The sequence below is a fragment of the Triturus cristatus genome, chromosome 1_1, assembly GCF_964204655.1.
Source record: "Triturus cristatus chromosome 1_1, aTriCri1.1, whole genome shotgun sequence".
Taxonomy (NCBI): domain Eukaryota; kingdom Metazoa; phylum Chordata; class Amphibia; order Caudata; family Salamandridae; genus Triturus; species Triturus cristatus.
Genome location: NC_140579.1, coordinates 555,381,411 through 555,396,656, shown reverse-complemented (window position 1 = coordinate 555,396,656; position 15,246 = coordinate 555,381,411). Strand labels below are relative to the sequence as shown.

Below are 15,246 nucleotides of genomic sequence, written 5' to 3'. Positions count from 1 at the left end.
TATTATTCTACAGTTCTTTGGTTCCACATAAAATCCATTGCCATGCTCAATATTGTAATGCTTCACATTACCATACATCGTTCCTTTAAAACCAGACCCAGTGCCATTGCAAATCTTTTATCTGTTGTTGCTTTAGGTCTGTATGTATGTATTTTTTAACCAGTCATCCTGCAGTGATTTCAAAGCCTTCATAGCATTTGAACATTTATAAAGATGTACATACCCCCATTTAAAGAGATGCTATCTAGAAGTCCAAAGCCCCTGGTTTGTTTGGTCTATAGCTTGATGCTCCTGGACATCCCTGCATTTATAAATTATGCCCTCTGTTTTGTTGTATTGGTTGATTGGTGTGTCTGTCCCATTTACCTGAGGCGTCCCCCTCATACATGCTCCCCTGTAGATCAGGGGTCATGGACTTGTTTTTTTGAAGAAAAAAAACAAGAGCATTTTGTTCCTTTTGGTGTAGACCGGCAAGGTGGATCTGCAAATTAAGCACTTGTTGTTGACATATTTTTTGACCTGTAGGGTGAAGAGTTTGAATCCCAGCAAAACAAATTCAGCCATCTGTCCTTCAGAGGTCGATACATGGAGTACCATTACATTTGGTTATATTAATGCTTGATAATTTCAGCTCTGATAGATGTAAAACTACAATATGAAGCTTTATTATTGTAGATTGCTAGATCTGGCCTCACAGATGATGTTCATGGTGCCCTTTGGTATGTAGATTGCTGCATCTGTTACCTGGTCTGCCCTACACTTATTCCTAATTTTCTTGGTACTTGGGTATTGGTTGTGTCTATCCTTGTTACCTGTTAGTTACACATACACTGAGAGAGTTGAAGAGTATTTTATAGACCTAAACATGGTGTCCCAATAAATAAATAACACAAAGAATGAACAGTTCTTATCAACCAAAGGAGTGGTACCACACTTACCTTACTTTACTTGCAGAAATCCATTAAGAATTGGATAGGTCACCTCACCCACTGGTTATGGTATGCTTAATCATCAGTGACCTAACCACACCGAGGTAGAGGAATACCACCTCTGCAGACTCAACCGCTAGTGAGGAGTTCTTGATAATTATTTTTCTGGTCAACAGCAGAGATCCAAATGTTTTTCCTAAGAGGTTTCCATTTTATTCACTGTGTTCCCCGGAGATGATTAAAAACCAGTTCTGTATGGATTCACACAAAGCATAATGAGTCATCAATCCATATCATTTTGCCAACATGTTTTGGCCTTGATTCTATCCCACAGGGTCGCTGGCCTTTGCCAGAGCAGCTCTAATCACAGCCTAGGTCTTCGTGGAATTCATGCATAGATTTGAGATGTTATGAATCATTCTAAACACAATTAACTTCTTGGGTCTGATACAGCTTGAACCCAACAAAGCAAAGAAAAAAGTGAACCTGTGTCTCTTAAACAAAAACCTAATAGGGGGAACAATCCCTTTTTAGGACGAATGCCACCACTCACCATAGGTGACATGCTTCATCATTTGGGCTTTCTCCTCCCAGTGGGAAAACCTAGTCCCACTGAGGGCTACGACCACCTCACTGAGAGGTGGGAGCTCTGGGATGTTTTTTATATACGTCAAGTCTGGATGCTAAAACCCCAAATGCGAGCAGTATAGTAATGTGAGGGAGCAGCGCAATAAGTGGATGAGAAAGTGTGAGTCTAAAATTGCCTAGTGCAGATGAAAAGAAACTTTATTGGCTCATCTAGACTGGCAGGGTTAAAACGCAGTGCTACGCAGTATCTAATAAAACTGCTAGAGTGAAGAAAGGTCGACATGTTTCAGCCATTAGCCATCTAACAAGTATGTCTGGCTTTCATCAGGACCGATAAACAAAGCTGCTGCTGTGAAGTGAAAAATATATATAAACTCTTAATACAAAACCAGTAATCCAAGTACAGATTCAGTATCACTGGAACTTGTCTAAGGAAAAAGAGACACAAAAGAACACAATTATTCTAGTTTCTTGGGTTTTACCAAATTTTTTCTTTTCAATATGAGGATGACTTTCTATTCATTCCGCAAATTAGAGTCCAGTGAGGTACTCCAAAGTATCTTTACTCACCCAATTTTGTAGGACAAGTTAGCCCGCCTCAACCTGGTCACAACTCCGGAAGGAAGCCCTGCTCTGAAATAACAAGCAAGCATCACAGAACTCCAACGTGTATTAAGTACGCTTATATATGCTATTTACAAAAGTGTGAAAGTGGTGTCAGAAAACAACCAACAGAAATAGACACAAAGGTAAAAACTGTAAAAATGGTACTCTTAACAGACAGATGCTCTCATTTTTCTTTAAGAAAAAATAGTACACTCAGGCTACAGCCACATTAAAATAATACATGACTTGTGGTGTAGAGGCCTTTATGCAAGACACCTTCAAGGCAACATTATGATATTTCACATCAGAAAACGCGCTGGCATTTACACAAGTCTTCATAAACAAAAGGTCGGGTGTCTCATCTTACCCCAACCACCTCACTATGACAATAGTAGCCCATAGTTGTGATAGAAATGCAGAAAAATGACTTTTAAATTAAGATACGTCTTGCACCACACACTGTTGTTGTGCCGGTTCAAAATTCAACATAAAGATCATGTAAACTGGTCTTTGAAAAACAAAGCGCAAATACATCTCAGCGGTGAAATGCAATGAAACAAGGGCTGTATGAATCGCGCTCATTTCCAAATACTTATGGTAACAAGCAACTAAACTCAGGACTATAACGCCGGTAACCGGCTCTACAAAGACACCATAGTTTCTGGTAAATAGCTATAAATGTGCCGATGTAACAGAGTGTTGACTCACTCTGCCCGCCCTCAATCTTGAAGGTGCAAGTATCTATGCAATTTAATTCTAATAACTTCACGTAATATATGGTAAACTACCAGTTTTAAAACGGGCAAACAGACAGTGTCAACCCGTCTCAGCATCCCATCCTACTCACCTCTCCGTTGGTACTCCGTTGTAGTACAGAATTGTAACCGACGTGGGCGGCTGGTGTTCTTAAATACCAAAGGGGATTGTCGGCGCTGATAGTCTAAAGGCCCCCAAAGGTATCCCACTCGATCGCCTGTTCAGCTACTGAGCATGCGCGAAAGCTAAGTGTTTAATATTGTGCATGCTCACATTGTTGCTGTCTCTTCATGCTACCTTTATTGAGAAAAATAATGGTTGACACCTACATTTGGCGCTTGGCTTCGTAATTTCAATTGAAAGTGTGTATATATATATGCCCATTGTATACAGAATGAATATTTTTTAATATACGTGAATTTGATTGTACAGAATAAATAATCTTCTATATCTTAACTGATTAATATGTCCTATACTGGGAAAGGGGTGCCCTACTATTATCAAAGTCCTCACAACAGGGAGCTCAATTCTGTGACCCAATAGATTTTGATATGGTATTCACTCTTAGATACAGATAAGGTATGTTTTATGAAGGTTATAGAGACAGCCAGGGAATGTCTTCATTCAGTCCTAACGTATCGCTTTTGATACGAAAAACCCAGCGTTGTTCCCTTCTAAACAAAAATTTAGAAATGTCAGTAATGTGCTGGGGTATTACAGGTTGTTCAAGGATGGTCCATCTTAGTTAGTCTGCTTGGTGGTTGGAATCTAAGAAATGATTAGTCATTTTTGTTGATCTTCTCTTGCACCGAATGGTGCTTTTATGTTCCAGTATTCTCGTCTTCGCCTTGCGTGTGGTCATGCCCACGTAGCCAAAACCACATGGGCATGTGATCAAATAGATAACTTTCTCGCTGTTGCAATTCGTGTGTTAACTAAGCAACCATGGTTTTGTGGTGCCAATATCCACCTCTGTCATGTGCGCGGTCTGTGGGCAAGCCGCACAGGAACCACACGGGTGGTGCCCCACCACTGGCGGTACACCCCATAGTGATGTTTGATCAGAGCTTTTCTGCTTCATTCTGGGCCTGGTATGCACGATCCGGTCTTTGATGTTGGAACTCCTTTTAAAAGCAAAAAGTGGAGGGGGTAAAGATCCCGTACCGTTGTTAAGAATCCTCCAGTGTTTCAAGATGCTCCTCTTGATGTTGTTCGAGTGGCTGCAAAAAGTGTTGACTCACTATTGAGTTCCTCTTTTGGACCAGTCACGTCAATCAGAGCTTCCCTGTTGTTATTCGCAGCTCGTTTCCGTGACCTTGAGTTGAGTGCTCAATATCTTAGCATCTTCTTTATATTTTTCCATTGTGGAACAATTTCTCCTTATCCTGAGAAATTGCCCAAAGGGCAGGTTCTCTCGCAGGGCCTTCGGATGGAAACTATCAAAGGATAACAATGAGTTCTGGGCGGTAGGCTTCCTGTAGAGTTCTGTACCTAAACCTCCTCTTTCTGGAAAAATGTGGATGCCCAGGAACGGTAGACTAATGTTCGAATATTCCACCGTGAATCCTCAGGTAGTTATTCTTCGTGTTAAGCCATGTGTGAAAAGATTCAATGGTATCAGGAGTACCCCTCCAGATGACAAACACATCATCGATGTATCTCCTCCAGGTGCGTATGTGTCTTCCATACAGGTTATCCTCTTGTAAAACGATGGTCTGTTCAAAAGCATGTACATATAGGTTAGCCAGGCTAGGGGCAAAAATACTGCCCATGGATGTACCGGACGTTTGTAAATATATGTTGTCTTCGAACTTGAAGACATTTTCTTTCATCGCCAGCCATGCGCACATCATTACAAAATGCTCTGGAGTTATACTTTCAGTGGGTTTGGATGTTACCAAAGTCTCTATGGTGGCGAGGGTCTCATCCTGTGGTATCGAGGTGTATAAAGACTCCACATCAAAAGAGACCAAGTAGTCCTGTTCATGGTCAAAAGTAGTCTTACTTAAGAGACGCAATAGATGCTTAGTGTCTTGGAGATAAGTGGGCATCTCCAATACCAATACCAACAAAGAGCCTATTCCCGAGATGATGGGTCTCCCTGGGGGTGGTAGCTGTCCTTTATGTACTTTATGCAGCACATAAAAATATGGTATAACTGGATGAGATGCAACTAAAAACGCTGCTTCATGGTCTGCAATCCACCCTTTTTCCTTTGCTTCCTCCACCATCTTTTTGATTTCACTTTAGACGTTTTGTCGGGTCCATTTTGAGAGGTCTGTAGGCATCCCTGTTGCTGAGCAGTCTTCGGCATTCAGCTCTATATGTGGTGCTATCAAGGATGACGATGGGACCCCCCTTATCTGCCGCTTTTATAACGATGGTCTCGTCGTCGGCCAGTTGTTGCAATGCACGTTGTTCTTGCTTTGGTAAATTATTATATTGCCTGATATCCTGTTTGAACAAGTTTTCCACATCTTGCAGAACCGCTTTCTCAAATGTCGCGATTTGTGCAGGCACCATGTGTGGTGGGGGATTGGAAGTCGAGCGTGGTCTGAGGCCTATATTTCTCATATCTTCAGATTGATCAATTGCGTCTTTACCTTCAAAGAAAGCTCGCAGACGTATTTTGCGAAAAAAAACAGCCAACTCTTGTCTGATTAGAAAAGCGTCACCTGTGCAGGTTGGTACAAATCCTAAGCCTTTCATCAATGCAGATGTCTCAGTGGGAGTGAGGTGACGGTTGCTAAGGTTCATGATTACGTCGCATCCTTGCTGGTCCCTGGTTGTACTGGTGGCTGGACCATGCTGCGTAATGTCCTGAATGCCACTGGTGTGTCCCAGTGTACTGAAACCTGTTGGTTTTTTCTGCGACCCCTCGTTCTTCCTGGGCCAAACCCTAAAAAAGGCTGCGGAGGGGTCATGTTGTTGAATGGTTGGAAGGGCTACATGGGAGGTTGGAATGGCGGTTGTGTATAACCGAAAGGATCTGGGGTCCACCACTGCGGCTGTCCTTGACTGTATTGGCCACCACCCCGTTGTCCTCTGTTTCTTCTATAGTTGCCTCTTGGTCTATGGCCTTCAACTGAATCTGTAGACCCATCGTCACTAATCTATTGGGTCACAGAATTGAGCTCCCTGTTGTGAGGACTTTGATAATAGTAGGCCACCCCTTTCCCAGTATAGGACATATTAATCAGTTAAGATATAGAAGATTATTTATTCTGTGCAATCAAATTCACGTATATAAAAAATATTCATTCTGTATACAATGGGCATATATATATATATACACAATTTCAATTGAAATTACGAAGCCAAGCGCCAAATGTAGGTGTCAACCATTATTTGTCTCAATAAAGCTAGCATGAAGAGACAGCAACAATGTGAGCATGCGCAATATTAAACACTTCGCTTTCGCGCATGCTCAGTAGCCGAACAGGCGATCGAGTGGGATACCTTTGGGGCCTTTAGACTATCAGCGCAGACAATCCCCTTTGGTATTTAAGAACACCAGCCGCCCACGTCGGTTACAATTCTGTACTACAACGGAGTACCGACGGAGAGGTGAGTAGGATGGGATGCTGAAACGGGTTGACACTGTTTGCCCGTTTTAAAACTGGTAGTTTACCATATATTACGTGAAGCTATTAGAATTAAATTGCATAGATACTTGCACCTTCAAGATTGAGGGCGGGCAGAGTGAGTCAACACTCTGTTACATCGGCACATTTATAGCTATTTACCAGAAACTATGGTGTCTTTGTAGAGCCGGTTACCGGCGTTATAGTCCTGAGTTTAGTTGCTTGTTACCATAAGTATTTGGAAATGAGCGCGATTCACACAGCCCTTGTTTCATTACATTTCACCGCTGTGACGTATTTGCGCTTTGTTTTTCAAAGACCAGTCTAGTTACCATAAGCATTTGGATTTGAGCGCGATTCATATAGCCCGTGTTTCATTGCATTTCACCGCTGAGATGTATTTGCGCTTTGTTTTTCAAAGACCAGTTTACATGATCTCTATGTTGAATTTTGAACCGGCACAACAACAGTGTGTGGTGCAAGACATATCTTTATTTAAAAGTAATTTTTCTGCATTTCTATCACAACTATGGGCTACTTTTGTTAGAGCGAGGTGGTTGGGGTAAGATGAGACACCCGACCTTTTGTTTATGAAGACTCGTGTAAATGCCAGCGCGCTTTCTGATGTGAAATATCATAATGTTGCCTTGAAGGTGTCTTGCATAAAGGCCTCTACACCACAAGTCATGTATTATTTTAATGTGGCTGTAGCCTGAGTGTACTATTTTTTCTTAAGAACAATGAGAGCATCTGTCTGTTAAGAGTACCATTTTTACAGTTTTTACCTTTGTGTCCATGTCTGTTGGTTGTTTTCTGACACCACTTTCACACTTTTGTAAATAGCATAGATAAGCGTACTTACTACACGTTGGAGTTCTGTGATGCTTGCTTGTTATTTCAGAGCGGGGCTTCCTTCCCTGAGTTGTGACCAGTTGAGGTGGGCCAACTTATCCTACAAAATTGGGTGAGTAAACATACTTTGGAGTACCTCACTGGACGCTAATTTGCGGAATGAATAGAAAGTCATCCTCATATTGAAAAGAAAAAATTTGGTAAAACCCAAGAAACTAGAATAATTGTGTTCTTCTGTGTCTCTTTTTCCTTAGACAAGTTACAGTGATACTGTTGCAGGGATTCTGCTTATGCACAGGAAACCAGGACCTCAGTGAATTGTGGTGTACCAAAAACTCACCTCAGAACCCATAACCCCTTATCCGAACAGCATCAGTGTCCCATTCGTTATCCGAGTTTTATCTCGGCGGTCTCAATGTATAGACAACCCAGAATAAGCGACTTAGTGTACTTCTCAGGAATGGTGGGAATCAGAAATACCTGTTCGTAATTATTCTCATAGCAGTCCACAACAAGAGTAAACTGAGACACGGTAAAGTTTAAGGAGTTTATTTTATAAACCTCGTGTCCTAAGATGCAGTACTTTGGCTAACATAAGCAGACAAATGATTAAGATCAGAACCATCAGCATAGTTACAATACCATAGAAAATGAAAGGAGAAATCATAATAAAATGACAGTGGATGACAGCCACCTTCCTTTCGCTAGTAAACTAATATTATTATCATTAGACTAATAGAAGGTCTCTAGGCCTGAATGGGGAACCCCATACCGTAAAGATCAGCTTAGTGGAATCACATCACAGGATCAGCTAGACTCTGCTCCTGGGAAAGCTCTTCTTCCGAATGTGTCTAAAGCATGCAGCCTGCAATATTAAAAGCACTCGACTTTCAGGTATTTGCAGCTGCGTGCGTGTTATGGCTAAATAGTGGGCCGATCAACCTGAACCCAACAACATGCACCGTCTAGCGACCCAGACTGTTTCTTTACACAATGTTCAGACCAAGGTCGCAGCTCACTGTTAGGGATGTGAACAACAGACAGTTCTCATGTGAAGCAAAGGCGAGCAAGCATTTCTTAATTAATAACATGTAACTACAGTGTCGTGTGCAAAAGCAGCAAAAGTGGCAAGATGGCTTTCTAACATCTAACGCGGTTGTGCTAACTTAGCATTATACGTATATAAATAGCAGTCTTCACTACACCCCCCCCTTGATCGGACCACTAACCAGTAGGGACGCAATTTCAAGAACGCAGAGTTCAAGTTTGATACAACGGAACCAAGGGCACAAATTGTGAGTCCATATGAGGTAAGTGAAAAGTTCGAAGAAAAAAAAGGAGAGGAAAAAACCATTTAAAGGGGAAAAAAATTATCATCGATGGATTGTCAACCAGAAGGGGAAAAAAAAAAAGGCATCCCACAGGAATTTCGGATGACTTCCAAGTTAATCTATCAAGGTATAAGCACAATAAGTTGCAACGGCTTCCAAGAGGAAATCATTGGAACGTTCTGCAAAATTATCTGCCATTCAATTCAACAAGGGGAATGAACACACATGTTCCTCGACAACCGGAGCCTCTAGTACCATCAGAGGACAACTGGCGTGTTCTTCAAGATAACTTCTTGCCAAGAATTCAGCTGCAGCCGTTCCGATGTCCCAATTCCCTAGGACTCCATGTGCTGCTCCACAGGCCATAATCCTGACACCAGAACAGTCCAACTCATGAGCCACTAAGGGGCTCATTAGCCGATCATAATCCGTGGCGGGAGACACAGAGTTCGACAAGCACAAATCCAGAGCCCATTGGAACGGACACTCTAGGCAAATAAAGACAGGCTGTACGCAAGTAAAGTAGGGAAACCGGAAGGACAATCCATAGGCTATGCTTAAGGTTGCCAGTGGTAATGTTCCATAGTAGTCAAGCATCCGATTACGAAGAAGGAGCAGCCGGGCCATGCTGACGTGTGACGCAAGTTGTGCATCCATAGCGTAGTATGCAGATCAACAAAAGTACTCCTGCTACGAGGGCAAGAATCAAAGGGAGACCTCCGAAGACGCTGGAAAAAATAGAATGAAAAAATGCCAGGATCACACCAAAAATAGTTTGAAAGGAGGTCACGAGGTCGGAGTCCACAATTTAAAAAAAATGTGCCAGGCCACTTGTTGACGAGGCATTAAAGATAGTCTGAATTAGGGTCCCAAAATGAAGTGGGAGATAAGTATTCAAAAGCGCGTGCACCTCTGTGCGCGTGTTTGCTACGTGAAGGACAAATGTTTCCCGGGATGAAGTCAACGCGACTTCTTTTTGAGACAATAGAGCCCTTATTCTGCTCATCTTGTTGAACTCTGCTTTCAAGGTTGGAATAGAAGGCCAGATGGATACATCGAGCCGTCCATGCGGGGGTGGGAAAAGGACGTTATTACAGCAGACTACTCTCTGTGATACAGTCACTATGTAGGGAATTCCCACTAACATCCCACAGCAAGCTTCATTATTTAATAGCAAATAACTACCGTTAGCAAAGCAGCGTAAAAGACGATGTTATAACTGGCACCGGGATCCCTTTGAGGACGCAAGCTAAATTAGGAGCGTGCACATTACATGCACCATGCAATTGAATGTGCCGACACACCACAGAGTGATCTGGAGTGGAAATGCACTCTTCACCTTTTAAGTAAACCTCTTTTCCGTCCCTCACGCATCTGTATGTGAATGGGAGTGACCAGACTTCGTGCAGGAAGGCAGTACCCAGTTTTTCATATCTGCCAAGGGCATAATGTTTCATGCACGAACTGAACTTAAACAGGGGAAACGGTAATGTGATCAACCCGTGGATAAGCCACACAGCGGAGTTTAATTCGGCAACAGAGAAAGGTAAAGGTTCTAACTTCTCAATGTGCAGTAATGAGTATGTTGCATCTTTCATGGACATGAACTGTTGTTTCGCAGTTAAATTAAAAGGAAGGAACAAAGATGAAGTATTCATGTAATCCCAAGGGACTTTCCCAGCCTTTAACGTTTGCAATGTCTATGCAAACTGCATGATAGAACGCAATTGATTTTGGCCATGATACAAAACAGACAAATCATCCTGCACAATGTCAACCACATATGAAACAATATTATCTAACGTATACATTCTGGAAGACAGGGTGTTAATGCTATTATCTATAACAGCCAATACTTTCTCCATATTGGCTTGATCAATAGCTCGTAATCTGAATGCAGCTTCAATCTGTGATAGCTTCCAAACCTCGTTGTAAACTGCATATACCCATCTTTTGGACCTGCCAACCGCAGGACCTTTAACAAAATCATTCAAATCTATTTTGTCGTTCAATTGTGATAAATGAAGTTTAACAGATGCTAAGGTGGAATGTTGCAGCCAAGATTGGCAGAACTTCCCTACTGAGTAGGTAGTTACAGTGTGAGAGGATTCAAAACGAGGGTCTACACGAACCTGTTTATACCCCGGAGCCAAATCCAGAAACCGATGTTAACAGGAATCCGAGCTCGTTTGCCATATTAACCACCCTTCCGGATTTAATTTGGAAATATTGAAGGATGTGTTGGAAATGTATGACTGCAACGTAGCAAGGGACAGATCCGTATGATTATCCCAATTAGGATAAGCATCCAGACCCGGAGTGGAAGGAGAATTAAATTTTTTAGAAGTAGCCAATCCAAAACAGGTGGTCTGAAAAATTGACGAATTCAAAAACATGTGGTTCGGGATGAGGCAGGCACGATGCAAAGCTTCTGTTCCCTGTACCTGCCACGGTTTAGAGCCCCAAACCGATTTTAGATCGATTGTAGCTTTCCACAGATCATAGCCTCCGATTGCCAACTCGTCCATAAAGGACTTGGAATACAACAATTTAGTGTGTGTCAGTCTCACTTTAGAAGCAGACTCAGCCGCAACCTTAAAATAAAAGGAGGCCGGATTCGACACATTGATGTCGGAAAAATATGTGAATTTGTCCACCAACGTGGAGGAGCTGCCCAGCCTAGGGGCTGGACAGTGTTCCTACTGCGTATAATTTACAAAATTTCTAAACGTATTTGCTTTGTGTAGGAAATGCGTGCCATAATGTTGATAGCAGAATTGCTCATCATAATTAGCATTGTCTAAATACAAATCCTCAGCATCAAATGCAGCATAATATTTCAAATCAGAAAACAGTGCTTCTATGGCTTGAACATCCCAATCATCCGAGTGGATGTTTTGCTTAACCACATCGCCCATAGAAACACGAAATACATTAGGCACATTGATTACTTCAGTGGGACCATGAATTTGAAATTTAACAGCATCCCACCCGATCCCATCCAGTACAGGCCAGGCAGTAATGTTCACAAAAGTCTGGTCCCTTTTCAGGATATGTGATGAGGAGTGGGGGGCCAAACTTCCATCAATTAGTCTAATTGTCGATCTTTCTTTCAGGTAGTGTCCATTTATAAGTCTAAAAAACACTACTACAAATCCAATGGACATAAACAGAAAAATACATATGAGTACCAGCCAAATGTAAGTCCAAGGGGGAATTAAAAAATGTCTTTTAAACCAGGCAACAAAAATTGAAACTTTTGATGGGGCAATGGAAGTCATTGAATTAGTGTCAAAGGAGTAGCGCGACTGGTTAACTGTGGTGGATTGTAAAACAGGCAACGGGACATCCGCAGGATAAGTATACTCAATATCTTCAGGTAGACCACCAGCTGTCGGTGGCAACAAAGGACCAGTAACTGTATGCATCTCGACGGCAACATCAGGCAAGGTGGTAGAAGCCGGGGCCAAAACAGAATTTCTCAGCATCGCAGGGCAAGAAACCTCTGGAGTCATACTAAGAAGAATCGGCCACTCGCTGTAGCTTGACATTGTCAATAGAGATGTACCTGTTATCCTTGCGACTAGGAAGTGGAGGTAAAATGACTGTATGTGTACCCTGTACTCCAAGCACCGGAACTGGTGCACGATAAGAGGGGCCGAACTCCTCCTTGTTCTCCACCTTCTCACGGACCAGATCACCAACTCAAGGTAGCCAGCCGACTACCGGAATCTGAAGCGCAGCATCAGATGTGGAGGGCACGTGTTCCTTCGCTAGACTGTCTCTGGCTTCTTGTAGATTCTGCAATACAGCATAGTGATCATCTACGTCAAAGGGTGCGGCTGACGCCGCCATGTCTAGACCATCAAGGTTCGGGACAAACATTTGTATGCCAAAGAGCATCATGTATGGGGTCCGCCCACCCAGAGACCTTCTAGGGAGATTATTAAGTGCACGTTGTACGTCATACACGTGGGCTAGCCAGTTCCGGCCAGTACCTAAAACCCTAGCTGTCAAAGATTGCATTAAGTCACGGTTCATTCGCTCCACCACACTATTACCCTCAGGTAGGTATGGAGACGAAAATTTGACTTGGACCCCCAAATTTCTCATGGCTTCTTTGTACGCCTTAGAGGCGAACGCAGGGCCCTGATCAGAATGAAAGGTACCACATGCAAAACTTCCAACAAAGACACGCAAATCCTTGATGACAGTACGGGCATCAGCACTCCTTTGTGGCCATACCCACAGAAAACGTGTGCACGAATCCACTGCAACCAAGATGTATTTGTACGCAGTATCAGAGGTGAATGGACCGCAATGATCTAAATAAACACACCCCAGTGGTTTATTAGATTTGTACAACTGAGTCTGTGGTGGGCGCGCCGCAGTTGAAGGTTTTATCTGCTGGCAAATGTCACAATTAAGAACATAAGCGCGAGCTTGTTTATATAAACCGCACCACCAGTAACGTTGTTGTAACAGAGATACCGTAGCTGCAACGCCGGCATGGGCAGACGCCATGCCCTCATTATCCGCTAATATCAAAGATGGTCTGCAGTCCGCGTTGGGAATCAATCTGTCACCAACGTCGTTAATCCTCACTAACGGGACGTTATCAGGACGTAAGCGATAATGGTAACGAGAAGGGAAACCTCTCGGGTAATTTGTTCCCTTCTCTGTAGCAGCAATAGCTGCCAAGATGTCATTATCGATCTTACTTTGTGATCTTGTAACTGCTGCTACTAAGTATGTCGCCACTGCTGTTTTTGCTGCCTCGTCAGCTAGACTGTTGCCGACAGCATGGACACCAACTCGTTGGTGACCAAGAGTGTGAATAACATTCACGAGAGGCAGATGTTCTTTAAGTTCTGCCACTCGAACCCAAAGCGTTTTATGCTTAATTGTGCTACCTTTGGAATCACAGTAGTCATTTTGAGACCACAAATGTAGATTGTCGTTGTAAGATTGAACACAATAGAACGAGTCACTCACTATAAGGGTAGTGACTCGAGGATCAGCAAACTCCAGTGCAAGCACCAGAGCACGAAGCTCCGCCAATTGTGCGGTACAATCACCCAATGACTGCGTATGCACGGCATCAGATTGGAATTCACCATTCACGAAAGTACCGACCACAATTGCGCAGGCCGCTGAATAGGCATGCTTTGGTCCAGTCGCCGGTTGCGCAGAACCGTCAGTGTAAATAACACAATGGTAATCCTCGAGCGGGCGCAAAGACAGAGGAGCCGGATGAACAAATTCATACTGTAAGAACTCCTGAGTCTACATAGCTGCGTCAAAGATATATGTGACGTCGGGCGATGTCAAGGAAGTGGCCCATTGTATCCACCGTGGATGCACAGCTTTAGAATTTGGTGCTTTCGTCACCGCCTCAAGCGCAGGATATGGTGTGACCACCAACATGCGTTTTCCTTGCGATAGCGCTCGTTCTTTCAGAATCGCCATCTGCACTGCCGTCAAAATGTTCTCGACAGCGGAAAATCGCAGTTCAGCTGAAGTGTACAGGTGTGATTTATAGGCAATGGGGACGGTGTCGCCCTTATTGAACGTTAAGTACGTGAAACCCACTGCGCCTGGCACAATTCTTATGACCAGGTTAGTGTGGTTATCACGCGTCAGTAAGTATTTTGAAGCAAGAAGGTCAGCTTGCAAAGATTGCAATATAACTGAATGCTCCGGCAGCCAGCATGATTTGGAAAAAGTAGGTTGTACCAAGGCATAAAGCGACTTGATACACTGGGCATAATCAGGAATGTACGTTCGACCGAAATTCAGAAAGCCCAGCAAAGATTGTAATTTCTTCAGTGTCGTAGGAGCACGTAGGCATGCGCATTTCTCTAGGAAGTGCGGAGCCAATCCTCGACCTTCATTGTTGAGTTCGTATCCCAAAAACAACACTGTATATTCCGCAATGTGAGACTTCGCAAAGTTGAATTTGTATCCGAAGTCTGCAAACAAAACAATAATGCGATCAATGCGACTCAGATGCGGCCACAACTCGTCATCTGTGAGATAAATATCATCCACATACGAGTACGCATCAGGGTCAATGCTCTCTAACAGAGAGACTACACGAGCGGCAAAGACACCAGGGTTGTTCTTATAGCCCATCGGTAATCTTTTGAAATGTTTTTGTTTGCCGCCCGAGGTGAATGCTGTCCATTCACTACTAAGAGAGGACAGGTTATGGCTGTAAAAGACGTTGGAAATGTCAAGTGTGGTTTTAGACCGTTTTCTCATGAGACTATCGACGAGAGCCGAACTGTGGGTATTCTGTACTGCGCATGTCCGGCAATGAGAGTTTAAATGCCGGTAATCCAAAACCAGGTGGTACGACCCATCAGGCTTCGTCACAGTGAATAAAGGATTATTCATTGGTGACATACATGTTTCAATTACACCTTGATATTCCAATTGTTCAAGGATAGCCGCGACGTGAGGTCTTGCTTCGCGAAGCATGGGATATTGGGGTTGTGGCTGGGGCATTGACCGCAACGGAATCTCATGGCTGGGGGACAATTTATCCCAGCCTACCTGATTACGATACAAAGCCGGTGCTAGCACCAGAGCCCACTC

At 43.2% G+C, this 15,246-nt stretch overlaps 1 protein-coding gene across 1 annotated transcript in view; it reads left to right on the top strand.

The window, feature by feature from the left end:
* CELSR2 (cadherin EGF LAG seven-pass G-type receptor 2) overlaps positions 1 to 15,246 on the top strand; it is a 691,477-nt gene that overhangs the window by 234,687 nt on the left and 441,544 nt on the right. The window lies entirely within an intron of this gene.